At 29.8% G+C, this 19,255-nt stretch overlaps 1 protein-coding gene across 1 annotated transcript in view; it reads left to right on the top strand.

Annotated features, from left to right (window-relative positions):
* The first annotated feature begins 4,856 nt into the window (after window positions 1-4,856).
* The window catches only part of LOC130893399 (zinc finger protein 37-like), a 225,185-nt gene continuing 210,786 nt past the window's right edge, over window positions 4,857-19,255 (top strand). Inside the window, exons 1-2 of the mRNA XM_057799466.1 lie at window positions 4,857-4,948; window positions 7,617-8,570. The gene's annotated coding sequence lies outside the window, so the exon portion shown is untranslated. The remainder of the gene's footprint in view (window positions 4,949-7,616; window positions 8,571-19,255) is intronic.

The raw sequence follows: 19,255 nt of genomic DNA on the forward strand, positions 1-19,255 counted from the left end.
TTCAGTTCTTTTAACCATTTTGTCTTAGATCTGCCGTGATTTTTTTACCTCCACCATCATATTACATCTTATAGATTTTGTTCCTTGTCTTCAAACATGTCTCAACCACTTTGATTTTTTTTATATCTTTTATATCTTCGCCACTGAGTTCGTAGGTTATTTTCCGATTCGTTCTTGTCCTATATTCCCTTTCACTATTTTTACCGGTCTCATTTATGTTCTGATTATCTTTCTTTCCGTTTTTTTCAATGTTTCTTCATCATCTCTTGTTAGTTTGATTGTTTCAGGTGAGTATATGATTACTGGATTAGACGTATATAGTTTTTCTTAAATATAACAAAACTACCACCATTTTCAAGCCATTTTTGTATTTAGATAGATTCATTGTACATACTATAGTATTCTATGCAGCTTTAAACTGTAGGAAAAATCGTAATTATTTTCTCAATTTGTCGACAGATGTTTATTAAATAGATATGTATAATCAGAATTCAGTAAAAAAAACCAACAATTCATATCCTTTGTATTATTTAAAGTTATTATATTTTTGAGCGTATGCAACCCAATTCACTTCCCAGAATGCACTTAAGTATAATAGCTGCAACTGTTATTTTACAAATAATGATTTTATTTCATTTATACCTTGTTGACAAACTCGTACAATGTGAGTATATAAAGTATTATGGAGCATAGAGGTAAGGAGAATCATCTAAGTGTATTGATGAGTGTCCGTTGATAGAGAGCAAATTAATAGCAAGTGTAATGATTTTCAAAATTTCTCTAGACATTATTAGAGTAGAATAATAAATTAAATTATCATTTGAATGTCATAACTGTTTTAACAAAACTAATAATATACAAATTCATTCGAAAGTTATACATAAAATATATAAATTATAAATTCATATCAATTTCACTTGCTACACTGGCGCTATTTTGGTGAGTACCATAATTTGCTGTTGACAGATGGACACTTTTTCAGCTTTTCTCCCATAAAACATACTCCTCCTTACATCTGCCCTCCTTAATATAAAGCAATTTTGGTTTTCTCGTGTTTAGAAATATTTCCTGAAAATTGTAGTTCCCATATGGGTTAACTGTTATTGTCACAGAAAATTTAATATTTCCTTACGTATTAATGACATCCATCTGCATTTTTATCAGATCTCTAAAGATAATAAAATATAATTATATGATCTAAATATGTTTCGTCCGATTTAATTCCATTTTTTTTTCATTGGAATATTAGAATTAGTATTTTCTATAAGTAATGATAAACATCATTTGATTATATAAATAATTGTGCTTGGAAATTACTTGTAGTACAATTATTATAATCGTTTGGTAATATGATCTAGAATTTCATTACATTAATGTGTAGAATTTCTGATTTATTGCTGCTCTCGTTTGTTTTTTAATTCCGATAAACTAGATTTTAATATATTTTGAACAAGGTTTCATAATGTGGTTTTATTAGAAAGAAATTAAGAAAAGTGTCGATAAACTATAATATACAGAAAATAATTATGGATTAGACACTTATTTATTCATGGCATCCGAAATTTCGTTTATATAAAATAATATTTCTTATTTTGACATATAATGTAACATTTTTCGAAACAAATTAATGTTTTATTTCTCGTAAATGCTTACAAAATTAAAATATTCCGCAATTATTGAAATAGTATATCAATCAACAAACGTATAATGATTGTTTTTACCCACCAATACGAAGCTACATATTAGAGTGAATTATAGTCATTACGCGCATGTTGAACACACTTTCTAATGAGCAAGGTTCTATCCAAAGGGTCTTAATGCAAAAAATTCGGTAGTGAGTTGGCGTGAAAATAATGCTCTGATATTCTCGTTCTAAGTTTCTGAGTTACACGCCTTTGAAGCTGCTAAATCAGACCTTTTGTTTAAGCATATTTTATATACTTATTTATATATTACACAATCTAAAGATTTTTCAATCATTTTTTTAACAAAAAAGTGCTCTTTGTTTAACTTGATAAAATTTATGGTTTAGGATTTATGTCAACTTCAAATAACTGCATGTAAAGCAATAGAAAATTATGATGAGATTGTGAAGGTTCACACGCTTCAAACAGGCTGCAACTTGTTAGCAATTCGATTTTTTGAACGATAAAGTTTGACTGAATAAATATTCTATTGATCAACTAATAAATTTATCGAGTATGTTGAAACAAACGTTATCAAGACTATTCCAATTGAACTTGTTGATCAACTTTACTCTGTCAACAAAATTCGCCTCGTGAGACATCTATTTGATTAAAATAATAATTATTGATCGAGACACTTGAATAAAAAAGTTGATAACCAATATCCAATATAATTTTTAGTTGAATTCTTTGAAAGTTAAAGTTAAATTAAAATAATAACAACAATTTGAAAATACGTTTATAACAAAAAAATTGATTTATATTCTAGGACCCCTGGTTCAGTAAAACTTCCAAAACATAGTATTATTCAATTTATTTCAAAACAAATCAAAGTTTTATTTGTAGACGAAGCTTTTGTTAAAGAGTTTTTATGTTCTTTATGAAATGGTTAGCGTTAGCAAAGATGAAAGGTATAGCTTAAGTTGATTGGTCGGTTTCAATGAAGTAAAGGGTAAACATTTGACATTTCAATAAATATTTTAAGACGATTTAGACGTTTCAATTTTTTTTCCATACATTGAAGTTGTTCTTTACTTTTTTCCTTACACCTTAGCTCTATAGTCCATGGAAGACCTTGTATTCCTTCATTACACAGCTCTACTTGGTTCCAATTTTTCACTTTCATTCCCTTTGTGTATTGTTTTACCTAAAATACCATTATCTAGGATACCAAATCTCTCTTGCTTCTTTTTTTTTCTCCATAGATCTCCTTTGTTTCTCTTCCATAATTCGTTCGCTTTAGATTTCTTTACCAATGTATTCATTTAATTTTCACGTTTACGATATTTTTTTGTGTTCTAATTCTCTAAATATCTGCATCTTTATTCAGTCCATAAATTTTTCTAGGAATTTTCTCTCAAAAGTAAAAAGTTGTTGAGTGCTAGTTTAAGTTTTGATTGGAAAAGTGAACATATTCAATTATTGTTCTAGAGAGTATTTAGGCAACTAAATCAATGACAAAATGAATAGATTGCTAGCAGCAATTTGCATTTAATAGTTTAAAATGCTTTCCACATCGCTAACAATGTCAATATATACCGAATATTTACCGTTCCAAATATTATTAAATATAAAACACAATGTTGGCTTAAGCACCAAAAACTGCTTATTCCATTCCTTTCAAGAATAACTTGTCATAGATCCATAGATCGGCCAAAAATATAGGTTCTAAGTTTATCAAGTGAGCTTCTATTATTTTTTTCGACCTTCAAATCACGCAAAAGAGAAATCCTCATTAATAAAAATTTAGAAAAAAGTACGTATTTGGAGTCACGTCGTCAAAATTAAAGAAGTGTTTCATAATAAATATCTTAAAAAGAGAGTTTCCGCTTGGATGATTTGATTATTCATATCGGCCTACAAAATAGTCCTACAAAATAACTCAACAACTCCAATTGACAACATGCGTTCAAATAATATTGAATGTATTTTTTGGTACGGCTTATTATACGGCAAAAAAAGTAAAATTTGTCCGAATACAATATTCGAGTTTCACAATGAAAGTTCTATTGTCAAAATCTCTGGCTAATTAAAACCTTGTAACATAACATGAAGAAAAAGCTCGGATCAAATCCTGCAAGAACCGTTCCAGAATTGCGAATATGCAAATACCGTTGTTGATTTTTAAAAACCACATAGAAATTAAAAGAAAGTTGAATAAGCAATTATAGATACTTTTCAAAGAAAAGAATCTGCTTAATTAGAAAAGTTTGAGTAGATTAAGATAATTACTGGAAATTTGTTGATAAAGGGGACAAAATGCAAGATAAAACAATAGATGACTAGATGACTTACAGCTGCTGGACGTTACTATAATTTTAGTGGAAGATGAGAGATGATACTACCAAAAATCTTAAACAAAATGCATCATTGTTGAAGTCGATGTTTTTAAATAATGAATATTTCTCCCCTTTATTAAATATTTGGTGTTTAAGATTAAAATTGAATGAAAAACAATATGTCATCATATTAGGTACGTGTGAATTCCTTTTTAAAAATTAAATTTTCAATAATAAAATCAAATATTGGTATATAAATTAATTTGTAATATTCATGCTTATAAGATTTTAAGAAAATTGTGTATCGCGAAAAAATGAGTGCGTGTCTAAAACTAGCTATTCATATTTGCGAATTATGAGTATTTTTTCCTTTGTTTAAGCATTTATTTCAAGAAAATTTGAACTTAGAAATTTTTAACTTGGTATATTCTCTCATATTCAACTGTGTTACGTAATAAAATCTTGCCACGCGTTCATGTCATAGCAGTAACGGAGATGTCCCTTGTTTTTTCCAATTAGTGCATAACAGAAGTTATTCGGTTGATTTTTGCTGTAAACTTTTAATATTTCCACTACGAGTTCCAATTCCGAATCGATACCTAGAGTCTAATAATTATTTTCACACTTATCGAACACCATCACAGGAGGTCAGCCAACACGTTTTCCGTGTGATTTCGTACACACATCAAGCGTGATATCCATTCGACTGTCTCTCTCTACCTTCATAGCGGTCGCTAGTGCACGGAGGCGAAGCGTACGGCCCAAATTACCCCTGTACATAGCAATACTACGAATAGGCTGGACCACCAAGTCCGTTTATGTACTGAAACGCGCTTATGTATCAGTGCCTATATACTTGGCACATAGATGATTTTCAGGGACTGAAATTTTCAGTTTATAGCTGACTGCGAAACCCCTCTCACAATACCCCTAAACCTGTCTATACCTACAGTTATAATAATAATATTAAAAAACCAATTATCCGTAAGTTGAAATTTTTTGTACAGTTATTTTAATGTGCCGCCTTAAATATGGCGTAGTGAGAATATTTGTTAGGTTGGCCGCGCTGCTTCGACTTCAAGACGAGTTTTCTATTTGTGTTTTATTTCTCTTCTTGTCTTAGACGCATGCTTATTATATGCTTGTGCTTTTAGAATTCGCTTAGCTTCAGCACATACTTTCTACCTTTTTCATTTCATCTGTATATCGATGGACTTAACTCCATCGGATAACATATATAAAGAAAAGCTGTTTCATTTTTTTTTGTTTTATGTTTATCAATATTTTACTTACAGATAATTAATTTTTTCAACGTAAAAGATGGATTGATTATAGTTTATGTATGTAGTGTTGAATATTCACACGAATGCTGATAGTTAATTTTAGATAACTCACTTCATGACTTATTCCAACTTCAATTTTTTCACTCGTAGTATTATTTTATGAGAAGCATGTGAATTATATAAAAAAGTAGCACTTTTTCAATAATTTCTTACAGTCTATTCCAGTTCAAACATATTTGCAATTCAAAAAATAGACGTTAATTATTATATCCTTAATTAGTCTACCATCAACTAAATATGCTCAAAAAATCTCTCATTGTTGATACTAAGGCCCAGTTTTTACTATTTTGTTGTTTCTAATACATAATGCTCTGATTTTTGAGAATCCTGAATAATGTTTATCAAAAATTCCTCTCGATTCTTCTTTAAAACTTTTGAAATTGTAACCAAAGAAGTTTAATCTTCATTTCAGTTGTAGAATTGAGACAATAAGCCAAAATTGGAGAATGCTTTTCATTTTATTAATAATTTTTGAGGTTTTCTCATGCTGTATGTCTACTTTTATTTCCTTCTATTAAATTCATCGAAGGATTCATTGTACTTCGTCCACCACTAGCTAATCAGCCCGTTTTCACTGAGCTCCTGAGTTAATATTTGTTCCAGAAACTGAGCAACTTTTTATTCTTCTTTTAAACATTTGCAAATGTATTCAAATTAATTTAATCTTCATTTGTGTCACAATATGAGACAAAAGGCCAAATTTGAAGAATGTTTGTCAATTGTTTAGTAATTTTTGGGGTTTCCTCATGCTATATGTCTACTTTTATTTCCTTCTATCAAATTCATCGAAGGATTCATTGTAATTCGTCCACCACTAGCTAATAAGCTCGTTTTCAATGAGCTCCAGAAACTGAGCAACTTTTTATTCTTCTTTTGAACATTTGAAAATGTATTCAAAGGAATTTAATCTTCATTTTTGTCACAATATGAGACAAAAGGCTAAATTTGAAGAATGCTTGTCATTTGTTTAGTAATTTTTGGGGTTTTTCATTCTATATGTCTACTTTTATTTCCTTCCATTAATTTTTTCGAAGGACTACATTCATCACTAGCTAAGCAGTCTGTTTTCAAAGATCGAAAGAGTTGATATTTGTTTCAGAAACTTATTATTATGAACTTAATGCATTATCTGTGACGATTTTGAAGATATTTGAATCTTTTTTTTGTTAAGTATAAGTACATTGAGCCCAAATACTTCATTACATTTTCTGTTTTGAAACTATGCCCATTGAATAATTTTGATCAGTTTTAAATCCTATTTTCAATTTCGCTGTTTTTAGGGAATGTTCATATCCAATTTGTACATTTTTACCCATGTTGATTTACATAAACACTTAGTTTTGTATGTATAAGATCATTCTAGATATTTTTTTTCATTGAATTACCTACATATATAAAAGAACACACAGTAATCGCAAAAACATATATCCAATGTTTAATTTTCTACTTTCTTACTTTCTTCTAAATACTGCTCTAATATTTCGTAAATAAACTACAAGAGTAGTAAATATTTCTCTATGCCTCCATTATTCGTACGTTTCAAAAGAATTTAATATGTAATTTTAGCGCTTAAAGGTATTTATTGGATTTTTTATTCAACAATTTATCCAGAAATGCTTAAACGCTTGTCTTAATATACTAATTTTCCATGTATACCTCAATTTTATAATAATGATTCATTGAAAATCGAATCTTCTTATATTTTTTTGTCCTTTTCCGTTCGTATTTATTATAAGTAAAAAGTCACTTCGCAAATCAGAGGATCAAAAACTTTTCTGTTACTGAAGACGACAAATTGACTATCAAAATTATCTACCAAGAGGTGCCATCTGTTCAAAGATGACCAGTAAGATTCTATTAGATTCATCAGGACTTGTTGGCTGTATCGTATCATTAAAGAAGTTGGTGTCAGATATGAGTCTCTAGATGATAATATATGAAAGTTTATTTTGTTGCTATTACCAGCATGCGCTTTCATTTTCATTATTATGTGTACTCGTAGTTTTATCTATGACTGAACAATGATAATATGTGCTAGAATTTCACAGATCTTGAGATATGCTACATAAAAAAGCCGTGAGTACCAATTTTGAACGTTACAGAACATAAGCTATGAAAATTCAGATTAGGACAAGAAATTATCATGTTTATTTACTTATTCACAGAATTGTTTGATGAAATTTGTTTTCAAATGAGTTCGATTAGTAAAAAAAAGCAGTCATAGATAAAGTATAGTGATCATTTCCAAAGATTCATAAATTTTATTATATTTGGTGTATAAGTTTAATGTTTTTTCATTTTCTTTTCAGAAATTATTCATTAGACTACAGTACAAAATCAACCTCGTGATACACAAAACTTTTCGGCTATAATGTTCCTACAATTTACCTTAAATCGCAGTTTGCTATCGACGAAGTTTTACAAGAGGATCAACAACAATCTTTGAAGTTAAAATAATTTGTTAAACCATAATTTTACTAACTAAATCAACGGGCACATTGACTTTTTTCGTTAAACGCTTTTATAACATTTAAATCGGGAGTTAAAGCTATTGACAAACTGCATCGGGCAAAACGAAACATCTAAAGCAGACTCAATGATTTAACTTCACACCGTACCGCGATTATTTTAATCATAGGGCAACAATCCATCCAGATTTTCATTTGAATTAGTAGTTTTGCAATAAACTGGGCATATATATTACACAACGGGCTAAGTTTTGTGAACGTTAATACAACAGAATATACAGATACAGTGAACTTTTCGTTGGTTGTTACATCATTGACTTTTGGTTCGATTTCGACAACGTTCATTTCGCCAAACCGTTCGACTAATAGAAAAAAAATCTGTGATCTAGATAAAATTTAATTTGATAAATTTAGGTGTATCTAAAAAAATTGAAATATTTATTTACGAAAAAAAAAAGGAAACAAAAGAAGCTAAATCGTATTTTTCCAAAATCTCGACTAGAGTGCCTTATAACGTCGGCCTTATCTCAAAAAAAAATATTTCCTATTAGAAAATTTGTATATTAATAAAAAATAGAAAAAAAAAACAAAAAAATAAGAAACTAAAATATACATTGTGGCTTATATTTGGTACAAGTACAAAATTGTTGAAAATTGAAACGTTTTTAAATAGAAAATAGTCCAAAATTATCCTAAACGTGACTGTTTAATAAACCCGCCTTCGACTTAATACATTAATATAAACAAATCGCGACCGTATTTAACTCGACTGTGACTACATCTACCAGGACAAGGGTGAGTTGTATATATTAACAATTTTATTAAACAACTAGAGAAACTTATAAGTTGAATCATTACCGTTACCGTCCAGCTCCTTTTTTAATTTTCGAATGCGTATTGCCTTTCAAAAACAAATATTTGCTTGATAGCACTCAATTATTTTCATTTTCGAAAATATATTCACAACGTCTCACTTATACGAAATTAAACGTTCGAAATGGCTGAAATTTAAATAAGAATTTCTCGCGGCCATTATTTTTCTCGAATTTGATATGTGCTGACATCTTCAGGTTGAGGTCAGAAAACCTTCATCATCTTCATCAAAAACCAATAGTAGCAAAATTTACGATAAATATTATTTGTTGGGCATTTATGTGAAGTGTTGGATTATAATTTATTTAAATTATAACTATGAAGTCTATCGAATTATCTTGAGAAGATAATTTTTGCAATAAATTCATTAGGACGTCATAAATATTAAGGCTCACATTGAAAATAGAAAATCTTATGAGTTTTTAATAATGAGTTGGTAAACAAAATTTAATTTTTGGCTTAAAATATTCACAATTTATTAATTATTAATTCTAATCAATTAATTAATTTTTTTTTTTCGTTGAGCTACAAAATTTCATGGTTTATTGCAAATACCTCTGAATGTATTGACGATACTCAAAAATAAAACAATTTTATAATAAATTTTAACCTATACATTTTTTTCATGGAATTTTTTTTAAATATTTCCAGAAAAATGATTGTGGTACAACCTTTAAACGTTTCTAAAATCATTTTAAAATGCAGGTTTGCTTTTTGCATCATTTTATGAAACTAATAAAATGTCTCTAGTTTCCCAATTTCCCAAAATCTATTTTCAAAAATGCAATTCTCTCCATTTTTCTTCCCAAAAATTTTTAGCTCGACAATAAATAATTTTGATTTTTGCTATATCGTAAAGTTGGAATGAGAAAGTCAAAATATTCTAATCAATTTATCTATTTTATATATCTAAAAAATAGTAACCACCAAATGTTCATCCAAATAAGTTGATTTATTGCTTAAATTCAATTAGAATGGCAGCCATTATTCGGGCTATATAAAATCAATGAAACCTAACTATATAAAATAGTTGAATGAATCTTAAATATCTCATTTAAGTTTCTCTAGTCGTTGAAAATCTCCACGGAAACATTTTGCATGTATACGTATAATTTTTTCCACTTTTTTCCCGTCTTTTTTAAGAAAAAATGCCAAAGCGCATGCGTACTAAATTGAACAAATGCAACTCTTACTCTGGAATTGACAACTACAATAATTTATTTAAAGTGAGCATCGGCTGCAGTAACTACATAGACAAATATCCAAAATGGCCGTTATATACTGTGACGTCACCCTACCCCTACTCCGCATTGTCCAATCGAAGCGCGCGGATTTGTAGGAATATTTTTCAAAATCCTAATAATTTAAACAGGGATGGCCCCGCCCTAAACAAAATAATTATATTGATATTTTCTATTGAAAAATGATACAAATCTATATGCTGCATATATATGAACATTATATATATATATATATATATATATATCCTATATATTTTGAGATAAATGCATTTATTTGACGTTCGAACATAAATTTTCCATTATTAGTAAACTTTGATCGATTTTGTTTTGTAATAACTCACATTTCGATAATTGATTATGTCCTCACCAACAACCATAATGGTGTTCTCAAATTATATATGTAATTTAATGTTTGGCTCAATTATAATATTGAGAAATAAATTATTAGTTGTATACTTACTAGCATATCTATAATTTGCATTCTTTTCTAAAATTTGCTCCATTGTTTATGAGTGATTTCGCAATATTACGAGGATGGTTCCAGAAGTACCTTGCCCAACAAAGAAAAATTAAAAAATTTGGAAAAAAATATATTTACTTTTCAACGTAATTTCCTTTTAACTCCATACACTTTTCCAGCAATATTCAACAAGTTTGATACTTTTTTATAATGAGAATCGTCAAGCTCTTTAAAATTGACATTCATTACCGAAATCACCTTCTCATTGTCAGAAATTGTTTGACCACCGAGACATTTTTTTAAGTTTGGGATCAAAAATTGATCCCATGGGGCTAAATCTGGCTAATAGGGTGCATGAGATAGCAATTAAAATATTAGTTCATTAATTTTGGTCATTGTAATAACAGATGTGTGAGCTGGTGCATTGTCTTGATGAAACAACAATTTTTTCTTAGACAAATGCGTTTTTGTTTGATTTCTCCCACAATTAAAATTGAATTTACATCATTTGCTTATGATTATTTCGACTAATTTCTTTTTGACTACGTGAAAAATATTTCACAATAAACAATACTAGCAAACAAACGAGATTTTTCATGTCAAACTGTCCAAAACTTTGTCATATCTTCTCGGCTCGTTATTATTAAATTTAAATTCTTTACACCATAAAATCTTTCCTTATGTAAGTACCTTCCTCTTCAGTATGGTCTTTGTTCTTTTTCAGAGCACCTTGTTGTAAATTGACAAGTTTCCTTATCACAATCTTCATCATCATTGTACATTGTACATTTGTAGGAAATTCAATCTCATTCTTCTAACGTTTCCATCATTCTTGCACATTCTGAAGCTTTCTACATATTCTTTTTTTCTATCTATACAATGTTACTAAACGTATTAGATAGTTACGCAGGTAAAATGCAAGTCTATGATTTTTCAGTGAACAGGAGTGTACAATAAAATGACAATAGTTGCTTTGGATAATATCGAATTTATTTCGTACACACTGTAAACCTTACGATTGGGATGTTTCAATGTACAAAATCAAAATTTAATTGATAAACCATAGTTTACTAAACTTTACTCAACTACTTTTTTTGTATTAGAATCCCCTTTATTCAAATCTAATATTACTTAATTCTTAAAAACAGTGTTGTCTCATAAAATTATTGTTGATTCAATATTTAAATTATTGATATCTCTACTATGCAATCAGTTTTATTATGTGTGAGAACGTCATATACAGACCATTTTAGAATACCTAAAAATTCTTTCAACCTTGAAAAAGAAAGGATTTCTCATTCGCCTCGCATTTTATATTATTCTGGCAGACTAAAAAATAGGTTAAAATTCTAAGAATATACTTCAATGCAATTATACGATCGTCTGGGTTGCATACAGTGATTTTCGTAATAAAAGAATGTCACTTTTCACCGATAAGTTTTCTTCGGCATTTTTCTTTCTTTTCAATTTACAGTGGGGTTAAAAAATTGAATCAAATTGAATCAAAATAAAAAATTGTTTTGAACTACTCGATAATAAATATATTTCCAATTCCAAGTGATTTTTACGCTAATTACATTGTTTTGTACAGTTATTGTTGTTAATTACTTACAACAAATTTACTGTTGTTGTTAGTGATATAACATTTGGCAACTACGCTTGATTCTTACTTTTTTGTTCTTTGACAGCTGTTACGTCACCAATGAAGGACGAAATGAATGAGTCGTGTCAAGTTCAGATTCCTTTAGCTTTAGAAACATATCAATTTGTTCACCCATATCAACTAACTCATTTCTGCCCACTTTTTGTATGGTGCAGTTATCATTTTTGTATTTTTACTACTAATTAATATGACATGTTAAAAATACAAGTAAAATTTGAAAACCAAAAGTTTATTCTTTAAATCAAACATGTTTTAGTAGAGAAAAATACCAACATACTACTAAAAAATATATTTTAAATAAAAATGTTTTATAATTGGGGGGAAGAGCAAATATTCACATAAAAAATATTAAACAAAAATCTCGTCAAAAAAAAATATATGAATCACTTCCGCTATAAAGACATCTACGTAATAATTAACTATAACCTAACTTTTATGGCTTTCTCTGAATCAAATATCTTAATATTTTCATACCATTTTTATAAAAAGACTCATCGTTTACCCGTCATAGAAAAAAATTGTGTATTATACTAGTTGAAATCTAGTACTTTTTTCCTTATATAATAACTATTTTTCTAAGATACCTATATGGGAGAGCAGTAATTAATGCACCTAGATATAATTAGATAACTATTAATGTTGAAATTCCAACTATTTGTTTTATCTGGTAGACGTTTTTAAACATACAGTTATGTTCCTTTTTCCATTCTCCCCGACTAGAACAACATTAATATTTACAATTAGATTAAAAATAACTCCTGATGTTAACAAACTCACACAAAATGCAAAAAACCGATTGAGATGAAAAAACTCGGAGATAAAAATGACATAAAAATAAATTCTTAACAACCATAACCTATCTCAAGTTGAGTTATTTCAGTTAAAGTAGGCTGTAAAAGAACGCAATAAGATAGAAAAAACACATGCAAATAAAGTACTGGAGAAAGAAACGCTAGGTCAACGAACTGAGATATGTAGCCGTCTCTGTCCCACGCATTGGTCGGCTTAGTTTTATTCAGAGGCGTTGGTGTACAAGAAATCACATATTAAACATTTATTTTATATATAATTAATATTGAATATAATATATTAAGCTACTACAAGTTTCGAGCTATAAATATTAAATATAACAAAAAACAAACTCAAATTGACAGAGACAAAAACATCCATATTTTCTAATATATTCGAATTTGTTATTTATTTGAAGTAATATTCATTCATTCACTAGAATTATTGGAGTAGGTTGAGAGATCACTTTTGATAAATACAAATTGATTATTCAATTTTGATCATAGAAATATGAACAAAATAATAAAATTCAATGTTTTAATACTTGTATCAATTAAAATATTGCAAAAACTGCGTAAAAGAAAATAAATATCTCTAAAAAATTATGAATTATATATTAAAAATAAAACATATCGTAAATATCGATCACCTTTTCTACCTATTTGTTAATAGTCATTACTCAGTATTTTCTTAAGTCAAAATAAAACGAAATACCAAAAAAATTGACCAATAATTATGACGTAACAGACAAGTACTACAAGAAGGTGTTGAAACGGTAAAAACCATTAACAAACCACGGAATGTCAAATATATACATTTGACTATGAAAATTCCAAAATTCAATGTCAACTTAAAAAAGAAGAATTGTTTGAAATTCTTCATATATTCAAATAACAAATAGAGAAATTATCAATAAAAAAACAGATCCAAAAAATTCCATAAATTCAGAACGAAATGTTTCACCATCTCCATAAGAAAATGTTGAAATCTAACATATACATTAGTAAAATAACCTCTAAAAGTTTTAGGTAGTAAAGAACTGATTTATTATTTTCATGGTACAAAATTTTACTGTTTTCCAAACATTTTCCCACTTGGTGCACTCCAATATAAAATCCAATACAATCAATAAATATATTTTAGATGAACCATTTTCGATTCAACCTGTCTATGATGAGCATCACCAATAAAAGATATCTCATGGTCTTAAATTCAAAAACGTATTAGAAATTTGCCAATAATAGATGTGTCTTTAGAGGGATTAACATGCCAAGATTTTTTTTTCTTTTCTGAAAGATCCAAATCTTTAATTGTAAACTGTTATTTTATCAGGCGATCACTACTGAAGTTCTAGTATTTCCAGAAGGTCTTTCGCTTTGTGTAGGCAAATTTTGATGAAATTTCTCTTTTATAACCAATCAGTCTCTAAACTAATGAAATAGAAAAACGAAGACCCTTCAAACAAAGAACTATCACGTACCCAGATTCTTCACAAAATATAATCTATAAAAGCTGCTCAATGAATTATCAGAATTTATTATTTTCTTTCCTTCTAGTTCTTTTTTCTGGGAAACTCTACTTAGAACTAATGTCGAAATTGAAATTTCTATCGTCCTGGAGATGAGTTTTTTATTTTGTCATTGCTCATTCATAGAAATAGATGACAAGTAATGATAGAAGCTGATTTTATCATTATTAAGCCCCACTTTGAAATACCCTTGAATACTTTACTTTAATTATAATTAAAACTTATGTTTTTCTAAATTTTCCCATCGGAGTTCAATCAGCTACGCCTCTGATTTATATGTATACATGCACACAGCCTCCTATACTTAACAGAATCTGTGTAGGGTAGGTCAATGCATTTTATACTTGTTTTATTTTTCGAGTTGAAACACTCTTTCGCTTCTTTTATACACTTTTTAGTTTAACGTTTGAAAGTATATACGGAGATCTATCTTTATATACATATAAATTTGTTATTTATATTTTAAGAGCAAACATATTTCCAGATTCCGTTCTTGTTTTTTTATATTGAAATGTTAACGGTGTACATGCAAACATATTGATGTGTGAAACAGAAATATTGTTTTTTTGGTTATAAAACCTATTACCAATGATTCCAATTTATTTAATTGTTGATTCCCAGTGCATCAGCGATGTCTTAATGACTTACATGACGATCTGGTTCGATCAATTGCAAAATTTGAGAACCGACCAAATTTTTAGCATGGAAACGTTCTTACTAATTAGTAATGATACTGTCAATATCAGTAAACAATTTTCTGTATGTTTATGATACGTTATTACCTTTTTTATAGTAAAACAAGTACATTAACTAACTCCTCGAAATGTAACCTCAAATAATTGTACCTGAGAAAAGTTTTTTAAGTTGGAGCAATCGGATAAGTGGCTCTAGGTATACCGCCACCATAACTTTTATGGTAATACTTGAAAAAAACTTTGAAAATTATGAATATGAATAAGGAAATCGCTTTCTCGATACGAAATATTTCCTTCATACTACATTTTAGTCTGTATAACTATTAGGTATTGTTATTTCGAATGATGTTCTGGACTCAAAATAAAACTGTCTAGTTATCCGCAATTCAAAATGTTTTGGAGTACATTAAATCATTTTACGGTGAAAATTTTGAGATTAGGAAGAAATGCTTGGAGACCGAACTGTAGAGAATTTTGTGCTGTACATTTTTTGTTGCAGTTATTATTTCGAATTCCTCGTAGTTTATTCAACATATTTTTGAGTCTATAAACCCATTATAAGGTGAAAATTTTGAGGTTAGGAAAAAATTGAAACGTTTTTTGTACCGGCAGTCCGTGCCCGTAATTTTGTTAAAAGTTGTAGACTTATTTATTATCCCAAAACCTCCCAGAATCTAGAAAATCAAAACCGCTCAATTTAATTTGAGGTTTTAGCTCAAAATCACCTAATTTGCCTGTACTAAAAGCTATTTCTTTCCCTGTACGCTATAGATTGAATATTACTTATACCAGGACTAGGCCGATTTATTTACTTTTTAACTGTTCTAAGGTAAATATCTTTAATTAGAGAATTTAATGGCGTCTATACCAAAATTTTGAATAAAAAGTGACATGTCTGGTTTTTTTACTGTACCTTTCAGTTGTAGTTCCCTGTAGAAGAAATTCTCTTAATAAATCACCTTGTATGAAATGCGTCACACAAGTTTTGCAAATAAATAAAAAGTCCGACAATATTTTATTGAGTATACTTTGAAAACCCGAACATTTAATTACGACTTAAATGAACAATTTTACAATTTAAGTGTACAAAATGACACAGCTATAAATTTAAAGCGTAAGCAACTTTTTTGTTTGGCGTTAAAACTGGAAACTTTTATCTTGATACTTGTAACGGAAGTAGTGTAGTAAAAGCGATGAGAACTAAGAGTTATGTCAGTTACACGGTTACATCAAGTGACACACTGATAGTTGCCCATATTTATAAATTATGATGTATTGTATGGAATATGGCAGAAATACTTCGACCGGATTATATACGGAGACGACCATTTCAATTAAAATATCTTTGAAAATTGTTTGCGTACTTAATAAAATCACTTCATATTTATCACAACAGGGTAAATGTATAATTATACATATAGGAATAAAAATTTAAAAAAAAAATTCAATTTCTACTACTATAAGCCAATCGACTTAATTTATATAGGATGTAATGTATCTTCGGGCTAACCAATTATGTTTGACCATATTCGTTGTATTAAAACATTAAAACTACTTTGAAATAAACAATTTATTAAATAATAAAATAAGTGTTTAGACGTGGTTTCACTAATTTGACGACTCGAACGAACGCTAGAATATTAAAGACATTTACGGGCATTATCATACTAGAGTAGGGTGTCCAAATCATTTTCAGATAAAACCGGGACTTCGTCTATAATGTAACCCCCTCCCCGGTCCCATATATCCAGGAAAAATAACAAGAATCGCCTCGTAATTATGAATATTATTTAATAAAAATAAAAACACATAACGTTGGGTTTTCTTAACAATCACTGCCGATTGATGGAGTGGCTCCATCTCTATCTTGTAGGAAAGGGTATTTCGTACTGCTTCCGACCTTTCTAATCATTTGTATTATAATTATAGTTGTAGAGAATTTGTAAGATTGACTCAAGGGACTCCACTTCCATCCTGTTTCTTTCATCAGTCCATTGTATAGTCATGAAAGAAAAAATTCTTTCTACGTTTGCGTTGTGGGCTGGTATTGCAAACAGATATTGTGCAATTTTTACAATCTCAAAGTATTGGTGAGGACTATCACAATATTTAAAAAAACTCACACATTTCTCATGACATTGCAATGGGGATTCCTTTTCGTCATTCCACTTTTCAAGTTTTTCTTCAGTGAAATTTCTTAGTATTCCAAACTGAACAAATAGAATGGAATCGTCAATTTCAATTTGCTTCTCTTTCAAATAAGCTACTGTATTTTCAAGACTTTCCCATTTTGCCACTTTTTTCAATAACATCCAATCGAAAACTAACAATGGTGATAATGAAATGCTCCACATGCTTAAATATTCCATACAGGTGCCATAAAACTTGGCAACTTCCTCTTTGTTCAACTGATTGTAATACTTCTGCTTTTTTAAGGACTGATTTAATACTAAAAGAGATGAAATTCTCCTTTTTTCTCCTGGTAATAGTTGCTCTATTACACTTTCCAATACTTCCACACAAACCAATATGTTTGGGGCTTTTTTTTCATTTAGAAAAAATTTTTTTAGGGGTTCAAACAGCTTGATGACTCGTTCAACTGCTGGAAATAGAGATAACCAGCGAGTTTTCTAGTGACACATTATTGTCATATATTTTCGGTTCTAACGGTGTATATAGAAAAGTACGAGAATATTTTGACAATGATAGTTTCAACATCACAGCTCATAGTATCAGCAGCTGTCCGCAGGCAATTGTGTAAAACACGTGCAGGGCAGCCTATTCCCTCAATATTTTGTTGCAATGCTGCCTTTAATTTAGTAAATACGTTACTTTTGCCTTTTCTTTCTATACCACCGAAATTGGTGTTTGTATTGTCTCCACAAAATGCGACTCATTCGTTTTTTTCAAGAGCCAACCTTTCCATAGTACTTAAACAAAGTTTGCTGGTTGCTGGTTGATTGCATTGTGGAGTGGAAATTCCGTAAAAAGCAGACTTTTTGATACTATCAAGATTTTCCTTCAAACTCTGGGAAGCGATAACCAAATCTGTTACTTTAGTTCTTGCCGAACTAAACTTTTTTCCAATAGATGAATCATCAAACATGACGCTATTAAGCTTATTAGTACAAATACTAGATCTGAAACTTTGGTGATGTTTTACCGTGTGGTAGGTTAATGTAAGCTCGGCTGCTCGAACTTTGGTGTCTTCACTTGTCTGTGGTACAACAAAATAATTTTGTAACGACTTACTGCTGCTCGGAGCACTAAATCTGTTAATACTAATAAAAGAGTTACACACAGAACACTCTGCTTCATAATCGAAACGACCTCTCTTAATAAAGTTCCATTCCTTAGAATAATTGTCACTGAATTTTCACGCACGTTTTGGCATTGCGATGAAACACTATTGATAAACAAGAAAAACCGGTATTCTTTTACCTGACACTTGACTGCACTGCCATAACCTCAACCACTGTTGACAACGTTGTCAGTCGTAACGTCACAGACTATTATTTTGGCTGTAATAGCTATAACAGTGATCGGTGGCGCGACAAGCGGACCATTCGCTAAATACTAGGTTAGTGGGCGTTGTTAGTTCACATGATTGCCAACAGGTATAGTGATTGTAGCACCACAGCCAATCAACTGCAGATGTAAGACACAAGTAACCAAGCAAAATATTTTGAAAACATTTATAATAATTTTGAAAACCTATTTCAAAATTGAAATCCGGGACTTTTGTGCGTCCCGGGATAATTTTTCGGGACACCTTATGTTTTTATGAACAACCGAGACAATCCCCGTTTTCCGGGACGTTTGGTCACCCTACACTAGAGGATTGCGAGCGAAGCAGGCGCGAAACGATCACGACGCGCACGCGCAGCTAATTCATTTCAGACGCGCAACGAAATCTGTCGCGTACAAATGCCATCCCGTACGCCCCGCCTCACTTCAGACGTAGGTGCTCACTCGTATCTTCATGTTTTGAAAAAATACAAGCATTTGTCTAACAACTATGCTCCAGACTATCCAGATATTTTAGACCAGAGCCATCCCGGGATAATTCATTGCTGCCAATCAATTCTTCATCAAGAGTTTATGACGAGAACAGTCACGCAGAAGATACAATTTATAATTATTTTTTTTCTGAATAGTAATTTGTAGACATCGCTAAAAATGTAATATTTGCGTTGGGCATGTAAAAGATTACATAGAATTAAAAATGTGA

The sequence above is a fragment of the Diorhabda carinulata genome, chromosome 4, assembly GCF_026250575.1.
Source record: "Diorhabda carinulata isolate Delta chromosome 4, icDioCari1.1, whole genome shotgun sequence".
NCBI classification, from domain to species: Eukaryota; Metazoa; Arthropoda; class Insecta; order Coleoptera; family Chrysomelidae; genus Diorhabda; species Diorhabda carinulata.